Source organism: Humulus lupulus, chromosome 3, assembly GCF_963169125.1.
Source record: "Humulus lupulus chromosome 3, drHumLupu1.1, whole genome shotgun sequence".
Lineage (NCBI taxonomy): Eukaryota > Viridiplantae > Streptophyta > Magnoliopsida > Rosales > Cannabaceae > Humulus > Humulus lupulus.
The window spans coordinates 123,622,423-123,635,981 of record NC_084795.1 but is presented as its reverse complement, the minus strand read 5'-3'; the positions used below and the strand labels follow the sequence as shown (position 1 = coordinate 123,635,981).

General features: G+C 35.8%; 1 non-coding gene across 1 annotated transcript; it reads right to left on the bottom strand.

Annotated features, from left to right (window-relative positions):
- Window positions 1-8,571: 8,571 nt before the first annotated feature.
- Window positions 8,572-8,678, bottom strand: LOC133828248 (small nucleolar RNA R71). Its single transcript, XR_009890877.1, has one exon. It is a non-coding gene; the product is annotated as a small nucleolar RNA R71 (small nucleolar RNA).
- Between the last annotated feature and the right edge of the window lie 4,881 nt (window positions 8,679-13,559).

The following is a 13,559-nucleotide window of genomic DNA, read 5'->3' as shown; positions in this document are numbered from 1 at the left end:
ATGAGATATTTTAATAGAAAACCTTTTAATTCTAAAATAGTGAGTGGAAGAAGGTTATAAGACACTATAATCTATGGTCTCTACTATTGGTTGAAAAATGTTGGTTTTAGTCAGGGCCTTGAGACGGCTTTGCTTTCGCCCTCCCTATTGGAAGGTGTTTTGGCTAGGATTTTAACAGGTAGACCTCTTTGCGATAGAGCTTTAAGATGTATTCAATGTTTGACCTATCCTATCGATGACACTCATGAGTTAAGTCAAGAAACCTGAAATAGTAGGTTACACTCACGAAAAATATATCTACCCTAGCTGGATATATTTCTTTTTACCAAAATAATGGTATTTGTTTATTATAAAGATATCATATATTTCGATATAATAACAATTGAGAGCATCTCATTTTAACTAGCAAGTATTTGACCTATCCTATCGATGACACTTACATGTGTTGGTTATCTCATCGTTGTACTTATATGAATAAGTTTTTGTAAGCATGCATCATGTTTATTTTTTTTATTTCATTGTACAAATACTATGATTTATGATGTATGGGTGTATGGTTGTGTTTATTATTTTTCTTTTGTTTAATTATAGTAATAAAATGGCTTGAGGAAACTCTTATATGTCCATTCTTGCTAATGACAAATTGACTAGTAATATTAAAAAGTAGAAAAGTAACCACAATCTATTGTCAATGATTGAGCACACAACTCAGAAGCCTAACATTAACAAAAGGACGGGCAAAGAAGTTTCCCACTCCAACTTCAATAGGAATTGTTCCCACTACCGTACAGATGAATATTGTAAGAGGAACTGTAAAAGGAACCTCGAGGAGTTAAATAACAAAAAGGAAAGTAAATCTGATTTGTTGGACACTGAGACTTGTTTAGTGGAAAATAATTGTTATACCTGGATAGTTGATTCAGGAGCCACTACATGTTTGTTTTGATTTGCAAATGCTTAGCTCTTGGAGAGATCTCCAAGAAGGGGAGTTCACACTAAGGGTGGGGAAATAGGCTTTTGTTTCAGCTAGAGTAGTGGGAGAAGCACAAATTTATTTTACTGAAAATAAATTTTTATCTTTAAAAGACATCTATTTTAATCCTGATTTCAAAAGGAATTTAATTTTTGTTTCAAAATGTTTAGAACAATGCTATTCTATTTCTTTTAATAATAATTTTGTTATTATTTCAAGAAATGGTTCGCATGTTTGTAATGGAAATCTAGAGGAAGGTCTATATGTGATAAGATTTGAAATGTCTTCACTACTCAATACTGAAATGTTCAAATATGAAAATCAAAACCTAAACGAAAAAGAGTACCTCAAGATGGTATGTATCCTTGGCACCTAAGACTAGGTCATATTAACCTAGATAGGATTCAAAGACTAGTTAAGAACGGGCCTCTAAGTGAGTTAAAGGTCAGAACTCTACCGGTTTGCAAATCTTGTTTAGAAGGGAAAATAACCAAAAGATCTTTATCCTCTAACGGTGTTAGAGCCAAAGAACCCCTCGAGTTAATTCACATAGACGTTTGTGGTCCAATGAATGTAGAAGCTCGAGGTGGTTATGAGTATTATGTCACCTTCATTGATGACTACTCAAGATACGGTTACGTATACTTGATGCAAATGAAATCAGAAACTTTTGAAAAGTTCAGTTAGGCAAAAACCTTAAAATGCTACGATCAGATCGAGGTGGGGAATACCTTGACAAGGAATTCAAAGATTTCTTGATAGAGCATGGAATTGTTTCACAGCTCACTGCACTAGGTACTCCACAACAAAATGGTGTTGTAGAAAGAAGGAATAGAACTTTGCTGGACATGATGAGATCAAGGTTTAGTTACTCATCATTGCCCCTATCATTTTGGGGATATGATTTACAAATAGCTGCATACATCTTAAACCTAGTTCCATCTAATTCTATAGCTAAGACACCCTCAGAATTGTGTACAAGTCGCAAACCTAGTCTGAGGCATGTGCGTATATAGGGATGTACAACACATGTGCTAAAAGCTAAGACCGGGAAGTTGGACCCTAGATCTGAAGTATGTTAATTTGTTGGATACCCTAGAGGCACTAGATGAGGCTACTTCTATAGTTCGACAGAAAAGAAAATATTTGTATCAACAAATGCTACTTTTATGGAAGAAGACTATATGAGGGACTTAAAACCTCAGAGTAAGGTTGTACTCGAGGACTTACTTGGTGATAAAATCACACCACAACCGACTTTAGAAGTTGGAATAAAACAGACCACAATTCCATACCAGGATACTACAGTAGTCTGTCGTAGTGGGAGGGTTGTAAGACAACCTGTTCATTACACTGGATTCGGAGAAGCACAAGTTGCAATATCTGAAGACAATGTTGATGACTCAAGAGATGAATGATCCTAATAAGGAACAATGGCTTGAAGCTATGAAACTCGAGATGGAGTCGATGTACTCCAACTCAGTCTAGGAACTTGTAGATCCGCCTCAAGATGTAAAACCCATTGGGTGAAAATGAATATACAAGAGAAAAAGAGGAGTTGATGGGAAAGTAGAGACTTTCAAAGCGAGGCTAGTAGCTAAAGGCTACACACAGAAAGAAGTTATGGATTAAGAAGAAATTTTTTTCTCTTGTGGCCATGCTAAAATCCATCTGCATCCTCTTATCCATTGCTAATCATTTTGACAATGAGATTTGGCAAAATGGACGTCAAAATGACTTTTCTGGATGGCCACCTTGATGAAAGTATCTTCATGGTACAACTAGAGGGTTTCATAGAACAAGGCAATGAGGAAGAGGTTTGCAAACTGCAAAGGTCCATTTATGGAATCAAGCAAGTGTCCAGATCATGGAACATAAGATTTGACCAAGCTATTAAATCTTATGGTTTTGATCAAAATATCGACGAGCCTTGTGTATACAAGAAAATCGACAAGGACAAAGTGATTTTTCTAGTTTTGTACATAGATGATATATTACTCATTGGGAATGATGTGAATAAATTATCTGACATAAAATTCTGTCTAGCCTACAACTTCCAAATGAAAGATTTGGGAGAGGCAAGCTACGTTCTTGGGATATGATTAATTCGTGACTGCAAGAAGAAGTTGTTGGCATTGTCTCAAGCATCTTTTATAGATAAAATACTTGCAAAGTATGCGATGTAGAACTCCAAGAAGGGAAACCTCCCATCTCGTCATGGTGTTCACCTCTCCAAGAAATAATGTCCTTAGACACCGCAAGAGGAATTGGAAATGCGATGGATACCCTATGCTTCCGCAGTAAGAAGCTTAATGTATGCAATGTTATGTACCTGACTTGACATTTGCTATGTTGTGGGTATAGTAAGTAGGTACTAGTCAAATCCAGGATTCGATCATTGGACAACAGTCAAACACATTCACAAGTATCTTAGGAGAACGAGAGACTATATGCTAGTATATTCCAGAGAGAATTTGATTCCAATCGGATATACAAATTCTGACTTCCAATCTGCAAAGATTCTAGGAAATATACCTCTGGATCTGTTTTCACACTTGAGGGTGGATCAATTATATTAAGGAGTATAAAGCAAGCTTGCCTTGATGACTCCACTATGGAAGCAGAATACGTTGCTGCAAGCAAAGCAGCTACGGAGGTTGTATGGCTTAGGAAGTTTCTGGGTGATCTAGAAATTTTTCCAGACATAAATAAACCAATTGTAATTTGCTGTGAAAACAGCAGAGCATTATCCAACTCAAGAGAACAGAGAATCCATAATAGAGCCAAGCATATAGAGCGTAAGTACCACCTCATAAGAAAGATAGTACACAAAGGGGATGTAATTGTTTAGAAGATTGAATCAACAAACAACCATGTTGACCCCTTTACGAAGACGCTGCCTACTACGATTTTTGATAGTCATTTCTTAGATTTAGGATTACACGACATATCTCATCTGCTCTAGGTCAAGTGGGAGATTGTAGGGATTTGTGCCCTTAAAGCGTATTTCTGTATGAACGATTACTGTTAATTAAATAAAGTTAATATTTACACTCATATTTGTATTTAATTATACATCCCATTTATCATGAAGATCCAATATTATTGATGTTGTCTTGAATTAAGTATATGTATACTGATATATATACAAGATGATTTAATTCAAGATAATAATATAAAAATTGTCTATAATCGTTAAATAAAGTGGGAGCTTTATTTAATAAAGATTATGAGTATGGTCTATCTTCTGATTAAGACAGAGCATTTTATCCAGACTGCTGAGTGTAGCGATACAAAGAGATGGAGGTAGCGTATACAATATAGATTGTATTGGACTAGTACACGATGAAAGAAAGAACTTCTGATAATCTCCATTAAAATATAAAAGTTCTACATTAATCATTTGATGGTCATTTGAGACTTGACCTCAATCTTGAAGTGAGTAATGAACTCCTATTTCTTTTATGACTTTTGACTTATTGGATAAGGTTCAATATTCCTACGATCGAACTCCTGATATCTTGGAGTCATAGAACTACAAGTGGTTAGGAACATACTTCACAGATATGGAATCTGCTCCTTACTTAAATGAAAGCTGATTAGTTGTTCCTTTTAGTGTTGATTCGGGGCTTGAACATAGAGCACTCAATTTCTGTTAGAGAACAAAATTTCATTCTATAATTAAATTTATTGAATAATGTTCATTAGAGGATCAATGGAACTAATTGATAAGACATTATTAGAGAGGTTAATGAACATTAAGACCTAGCTTTAATTATGAACAACTAGCAGAGGGTCATGAACTAATTTCTTGTTTATGGATTTCTTAGTGATGAACATGAACTAATTTTATTTTCTAGGGTTTTTAATGTAATCACTTGAATCTTTTTTATTTTCTATGAGGATTTCATGATTATTTCTTCACTTCTATTCTAAATTATTTGATCTATTCTTAATGCTTGTGAATGCTTGATCACCATTTGCATGATATATGATTTTGATTCGAAATCTGAAAAGTGAGAATTGATTATGCTATGATTGAATAATCACAGTTTTCATATTGGATGAAAATACCTATATGAATTGTGTAGTTTTAGGATTATTGTGTTCAATGCCTTTTATGTGTTGGAAGTTATCATAGGAATGTAGAAAATTCACATGTAAATTGAGTTCTTTGTTTCTTGAAAAAGAGTAAGAATCGTTTTTGTTAATCCGATATTAGTTTAGGAAGAATGATTGTGATGTCTGATTAGCGAAATAATAAAGTGAAAAGTTGATGAAATTAAAATCCCTAGTTCTTTATTTTTGAAGTTTTTACAATTATTTGCTTTCTTTCATAGTGTTATTTTATGTTTATTGCTTTTGTTATTTTAATATTTTTGAAACCAATTTATTGTTGACCAAATAGAAATAGAAAATTAATTTGGTGGTAATTAGTAAATCAATCTCCATGGGAATGATCTTTATTTATCATTGTATTACTTGTGTCGATTACGTATACTTGCGTATCAATTTTACAAAACAAGTTTTTGGCGTCGTTGCCAGGGATTGATTTTTATTAATATCAATACAATTAATTTTTATTCTAATTTGGTTTTTTAGTGTTAATTTTCTCTAACTGTTGTGCTTGAGAATCTTAATTTCAGGTGCCAATTGGTATATGCAATGTCAAGGGACTGAAAATCTTTTGCCCATTAATACTGAAATTGAGAGGACTTGCAGACAGAACAGAAAGCATAAATGGTTAGCAGAGATGGCCCAACTTCAGGGAAATGGGTTGAATGGGGACGCTACTGAGCCAGCAGTTCCCACACTCAGAGACTATGTGCTCCCCGCTGTTACTGGAGTACAATTGTAACGCCCTGGATAGCCAAGACCGTTACACTGCGTGTTTATAAAGGTGCAAGACTTGCTAATCAAGTCATTTAGTTAGAAATGTGTTACTGAAACTATAATTGAACTACGGTTAAAAGATTTCGGTCACAAAAGCTACATTTCATATAATCAAACATTTTGAACACGAGATCCCATTAGTAATAACATTTAAAAGACAGTTTACAAAAATTCAGGGTAAAAGTACAGCTACTAGTCACTCTAAGGGCAAAACAGACATTTAGGCTTTCCCCGTCCTGTACTACTCCTCGGCCGTGGCGGCCAATCAGCTAACTATGTACATTCAACCTCAAAGCTCTCCTGCTCAGGACTGGTCCACTTTACCCTTGCCTTTACCTGCACCACGTAGTACCCGTGAGCCAAGGCCCAACAAGAAAACAGAATAACAGAGCATAATCATCAATTAAACAATAAGATAACCCATATAGTATGAACATATACTTAATAATCCAAAATATTCACATAATCAGGCATTCAGCATACCAAGCTCATCAATTAACATTAATAACCAATTCTCATATAATAACCAGGGTCGACGCCCTTAGGTCGCACCATCTATTTATCCCACTGACTCCGACCCGCTTAAACCGAGCTCAGTGAACATTGAGCTGTCCTCAGCTACCAGTGGCCGAGCCGTGCCATGTGCGCAAATATTGATTTCGGCACTCTTAGGCCGTTTATCATATGTCCCATGGCATAATACCATCTATGACATCATACAGATATAGAGAGCTCTTAGTCCCAACATAATCACAAAACCTAGTGCAGTTTTCTTACCTTTGATTCCGTTAGCTTGATTAGTGATATCAACCCTCAAGCATGATCCTGTCCGAGCCCAAGCGTACACCTAGTCACAGCCATAAATTAATAACATCACCAAACTTCAATTCCAAAACCTAGCCTCGGGACTAATCCCGAGCCCTCGGGAAGCCCTAATTCCACCAAACGTGGTGGTGGAATCAAACCTCGAGCCCTTGGGCAAAAACCCTAAGAAATAACCCAAAAACCCTCTTCTGGAAACAGGGTTGCGCTACAGAGCCATGAAGAGGGTGCTATGGCGCTACAACCAGAGCCAAAAACGCCCCAAGCACCCAAGCCTAGCGCTGTAGCGCCCAAGGGCTAGTGCTACAACGCTACTTCTAGAGCAAAAATGCCCAGACTTGTCTCCTTCGAATTTCTTCGAACCAAAACCCCCTAAAACCTTTCCAAACTTAAACCAAACATCAAAACAAACCTACCATCATCTATAACTCACCCCATAAGTCCCAACCATATGAAATTCAACCACATGCACCCCAAAATAATGAAACTACCAAGATTGGGCTTAAAGCTCAAAACTCAGCAAAACAACAGAAATTTTAGAACTTCAAGACCAGAACTTCATACCTTTGATGGAGAATTTTGACCTAGTTTATCTTACACACCTCCTTAGCTTTCACTTCTCAAAACCTCAACCTTAATTCCCTAGAATTCCCATCAAAAATCAGCTCAGAAATCCATTTCAACACCAAAACCAAAAACTGAAAAACAACCTTGAAACTTACCTTAATTGGATGACTAATTTCTGCTGAATCCTCAAGATTAATCAAGGACCCTAGTGTTGAGCCTTAGCCTAAAGCCTCCTCTGAATTTTGGCTCCAAATTCCTTCAAGAAATGGGGAAGAAGACCTAAACTGCGAGAGAGAAGAAAAGACCTCTATTTTTTCCTTCTTTACTTTTCCTTCAACTTTCTTTTCTTTTTGTCTCTTTTGTTTTCCTTCAGCTTCTCAGATATTCTACACATTCCACTAAGGCTAAAAAGAAGAGTATAACTTATGCCTTATTAAGCCAAATGACCACATTGCCCTCCCAATAATAACTAAACCTTTAAATCATTCTAAGGGCATTTTGGTCATTACTCCCAATTCCCGCTAATTCCTTGAGTGTCTCTAGTAATTAATGCTTACCTCCCAGCACCTATCTAATTACCAATTATATTCCTCAATACCAAATAGCCTCCAATATATTTCCTAAATTCCCATAAATACCCCCAGACTCACCCCGAGCCGGGTATAAATTCCCACCGTGACTTTTTTTGCTAAACTGCTCACTAGGATCGCCTCGAGTCACAAGCTGCAAATATATCCACATAATAATGTGGTCTCAAAAATTTATTACAAGTATTTACATTTATGCCCTCAACAGGAAAAAAATTATGATTATGCCCTTATAACCTAATCACAGCCTACATGCATACTAATACACATAGTCATGCATCACATATATCCAAATAAACATATAAGCATACATTTAATCATTTAAATCACACATAATCCAGTTATTCCCTCCCGGCACACTAATCAAGGCCCTTAAGCCTTATTAGTAATTCTGGGTCGTTACAACAATCATGCATCCAACCACCGGCAGTTGCAGCCAATAATTTTGAAATTAAGCCGGTGATTCTACAAATAGTCCAGTCTACTATCCAGTTTGGTGGACTCCCTACTGAGGATCCCAATACACACATAGCCAATTTCCTAGAGCTGTGTGGAACTTTTAAATATAATGGGGTCATCGACGATGATATTAGACTGAGATTGTTCCTGTTCTCATTGCGGGATAGAGCTAAAAGTTGGTTGAACTCTCTTCAAGCCAATTCAATTACTACATGGGAGGCATTAGCTCTAAAATTTCTTGCTAAATTTTTCCCTCCATCCAAGGCTGCAAAGTTAAGAGGGGAAATTAATAACTTCTCTCAATTTTATGGAGAGTCTCTTTATGATGCATGGGAGAAGTTTAAGGAGCTTTTGAGGAACTGTCCTCATCATGGGATTGAAAAATGGATGCTAGTCCATAATTTTTACAACGGTTTATGTGGGACAACTCACACCATTATTGACGCTGCAGCAGGTGGTGCTTTCATGAGCAAGAGTGCTAATGAGGCTTATGAATTGCTTGAAGAAATGACCATGAATAACTATCAGTGGCCTAGTGAATGAGATAGAAATAAGAAGGTAGCTGGTATGCATGAGCTGGATGCTATTACCGCTCTCATTGCTCAGGTTGCATCATTTACCAAGCAACTGCAACAAAATTCTATGGCCACTTAAGTCATGCAAATTCAAGCGGTATGTCATAATTGTGGTGGTCCCCACCCATTTGAGCAGTGCATGGTAGTTAAGATGAACAACTCCATTCCCATGGAATAGGCGAATATGATGGGAAATTTCAATAGCCAAGCTAATAATCCATTCTCCAACCCAGTCAATCAAGGGTGGAGAAATCAGCCTAATTTTGCATAGAGAAATAATCAAGGTCCTCAACAAATTCAGCAGCCTATGCTTCAAGCTCCACCTTAGGCACCGTTACAACCACCGGTACTACATGTTGCTCAAGAGAAGACAAATGAGTTACAAACTGCACTGTTAACTCTAGCCAACTCTCAATCTCAATTTATGATAGAAACTCGCTCATCCATCAGGAATCTTGAGATGCAAGTTGGTCAGTTGGAAAATATGTTACAAAGTAGGCCTTAAGGAAATTTGCCAAGTAATACAGAGGTGAATCCTAAAGAGCAGTGCAATGCAATCTCTTTGAAGAGTGGGAAGAAGTTGGAAGAGCCAATCAAGAAGTCTATACCTGCACCAAAAGTTGAAGTTAAGAATGAGGGTAAGGTAGAAGAAGAGGTTATTGAAAACCTTAAGAAGAAGCAGTCACCAGTGAGCTATGAGCACCACATCAAGATTCCATATCCTCAACGACTTCAATAGAAGACACTTGACAAGTAGATTTTGAAGTTTCTACACATTTTTTGAAAACTTCACATTAACATACCTTTTTCAGAGGCACTTGAACAAATTCCAAAGAGAAAAACCAATGTTGAAATTGGTAGTAATTTGGAAATCACAAAGAGAAAAACCAATGCTGAAATTAGTAGTCGAGCAGTTCGTCATTGTTTGAAATAGTTCTATAGTGGGAAGGCTCGAAGGCTACATGAGCGGGGGAAGGCTTCGACAATTAGCAACATCAAAAGACAAGTTTTTGCTTATGACACTATGGCTCTAAAGGATGAGTAGGGTGGACTTGACCCCGAGTTGAAGTTTAATGAAGGAAGTGAGCGTCTAGCTGGAGACGTTAAATAAAGCACCATTGGGAGACATCCCAAGGTCATTTAAATTTCTTTAAGTTCGTTAAGTTTTTAAGCTATTTTAGTTGAGACAATTTTTATTTTTTTAGTTAGTTTTTGTTTAATTTTAATTTTCTTGTAAATATTGTTGATTATGAATCGTAAAATACGTGAAAAAAAAGAGAGAGAAAGAAAGAAATTATGGTTTATGGAGCAGACTTGCGACCGTAGGAACCACTTCCTGTGGCCGCAACTCCAATGGTCTAGGCAATGGTCAGCTTTGTACGACCGCATCAGGTACCCTTCAATCGCACGCAACACCATTGAAAAATCGCCTAGGGGTTCAATCCTGCGACCGCAGCAAGGGTGTCCTACGGCCACAAGATCACATTTTTTTAAAAAAAAAATTGAAAAAAATGCCCAGAACATAAACCAAAGGATGGACACTTTGGTGTCTCAATTCCAGCAGCACCACTTATGGAGTGTCAATGTGGCGCAGAACCAATATGCCTACAACCAAGCCTTCACCACTCATTTTGGCATTGACACTAGTAGATTTCCACCATATCCGCAACAACCTAACTTTGGGTATCCTTCACCTGAAGGGGATGACGAGGCAGGTCCTTCATCATGAGTCGAGTCAGGTAAGGTTCCTATCCTTAGCTTTTATTTAAACATTGGGGACAATGTTTTTGGTAAGTTTGGGGAAGGGGGATTTATTTTAGTTATATGTGTCAGGTTAGTTGAGTCAAGTTTCTGTTTAGTTTGGTGTTTTGTTAAATTATGTTTGGTTTTGTTTGTTAATTGTGTTGCGTGTTAGGGTATCTAGAGAGTCTGTTGAATCAAGATAACAATGATTAGCCGATGAGAATATGTGAATGACTTGTAATACAATTCGAGAAAAAATATATTTGATTGTATAAAAATCTGTGTGCTTGGTTTGACCACTTCTTTGGGTTACTTTAATTCATTGTAAAATTGAATACTTGATTATGATTGGTAAATTCTTGCATTTAAATGTTTGTACACTTGCTGAATTTTGAATGTGGAAAGAATGTATGAAAAATTCTAGAACTTGCTTGCTTGCTATTTGAGGTGAAATCATAGACAATGCATGCTTAGGAAAATGATTTAGGCGATTTTTTTGGAACGTTGGAGCCTTTCAAGCCAACCTTGATTAATTTATCCGTAGTTACCCTTTTTGAGCCTAAAAGTATAACTTTTTATTGTTAAACACTTATTTTGAGCCTAATTGAACACTTTATTATTTTCCATTCCCTTGATTTATAACATGAGCATATAAATATATAAATGGGGATTGATTTGTAATGGGTGTTATTTTGTGATTTGGTTGTGACAATAGAAAAATAAAAGGAAAGATTTGGATAAAAATTTAAAAAAAAATTGAAATTGAAAATAAACTACACTTCTTATGTTTGCTCACATTGAAAAACATAAGTTTGGGGAAGTGTAGTTAATTAAAAAAAAAAGAAAAAAAATATCTAGTGTGAATTTTTCTCAATCTTGGAAAATAAAGATAAATTCGGGGTTGTGTTGGACTATGATGTGAATATCAAGTGTAGTTTGTTTGGATTATATGCTTATGGTATATATGAGCCTAAATGACTATTGTAACGACCCAACTATTCTAGACTTTGGATCATTAAAAACTACTATACTTAATCATAAGAAAACGTACATATGAAAACATCATAACTTTATTAGATAAAGAAAAAGGTTTGAATACATAAAAATGCGTTTAGGATATGGGATCCCATTGTTTTAAAAATAAAAAAATAACATGATCTAAATAAATCAATTACAAAACTAAGTGCAGAAAAAATACATAGAAAATATGATTTAAAGACTTAAAGACTTCATCCTCTAATCGAACGCTCAGTCCATCGATTCCATCTAGCCTCAATACACAACCCCCAAGCTGCCAAGAACCTTTCCGCCACCATAGCTATTTTCCTGCACATATAAACATAAAGGAATGAGCCTAATTCCCAGCAAGGAAAATCTAACAACATAAATCATATACATAAAATTCATATCATATGCTAAAAACATGTCATAATATATACCATAAGCGTATCATAAACATATGTCATATATATACTAAAATGGCCATTATACTACTTGGGGCTTGTTAACTAATCAAGTCATATGCCCATTAGATTTGTGGGGCTTGCTAGCTAAGCAAGTCATATGCCCATAAATTTATTGGGGCTTGTTAGCTATACAAGTCATATGCCCAAGTCTACCAACATACATAATATAACATTTCATAGCACATAAATCATAAGATGACATATAACATATAAAATCCTATCCTATTTTCCTTACCAATATACCGGGATATGAGAACAGTATCGGGACTTTGGAACACTCCTAAAAACCATCATAGAAAGGTGAGTATACTAAAGAAAAAGGGATGAAAAGAATGAACGAACTATACCATCGAAAATATACTTACCAAGAATCTTACGTTCAAGATCTTAGATTCCTAACCAAGAATAGAGAATACAAGTTAGGATTTTGAGTAGAAAAACTATAAGAATAACACAGAAAGGAACTAGAAGAAGGAATACCTCGAATGCTTCTATAACCGAACTGCACCTCGAACCAAAATATGCTATGAACCTTACTTCCCGAGTGTTTATTAAGCTTATAGGGATAAAGCTTATAACCCCAACCCAAGTGTTTATCACTCTAAAAATAACCTAGCAGCTTGCAAACTCTGAACTTAGCTTGATGAATGAATAAATGGCTGGGTACTAGGTCCTATTTATAGAGTTCAAGAATGAAAAGATCTTCATTTAACTTGAATAAAATAATGGCTTTTTAATTGAAAAATATTTGAATAATCGTTTAGCAGAGGCTGAAGACTCGGTCAGAAAGATGCTGGACTTATCAAGAGATTAAAGAATAAATTAAGCTCGGTTTCAAAAGCATTCAAAAATCATGCACATGAGCCGATATATCGCCCCTAGTAGGTGATATATCGCCTAGGCTAATATGCTCGAGGCTCATCGAGGTGGTCATATGAAGTTACGTGTTTTTCGTATCCCCGTATGGCGATATATCGCCCCCTAGTGCTGCGATATATCGGCATACGCTGAAATATTATACACGTAATTGCACTTTTCCAGCCTAATTTGAATTGAGTAAACAGCCTTAACTAAGTCCTCTAACGATTTCAAAGCTGCTGGCAGACCCTAGGATATTCAAATATTACTCTTAATAAGTTTATTCCTCAAAATACTTAATTATTCATTAAACATACACATGACAAGTGTCATTTACTTATTGGGTTTATCTAAACCTTATATTATAATAAATATCACCTTTATAATCAGTCATATTAATTAAACCTTAGGTTATAATTAATATTCTTAAACTATAGGTTAAACTGATAAAATCTACAAATGTTACTACGAGTGTCCAACTAAATCCCGGTCTGAACCAAAATCCACAGTTATAAAAATACTACAACCATTACTATTGCTACTACTATCTAACTAGCTAAGTAAAGTTCTTGGACTCTACAACTATCTTATCCACCGTTACCTAAGTCTTTCAATA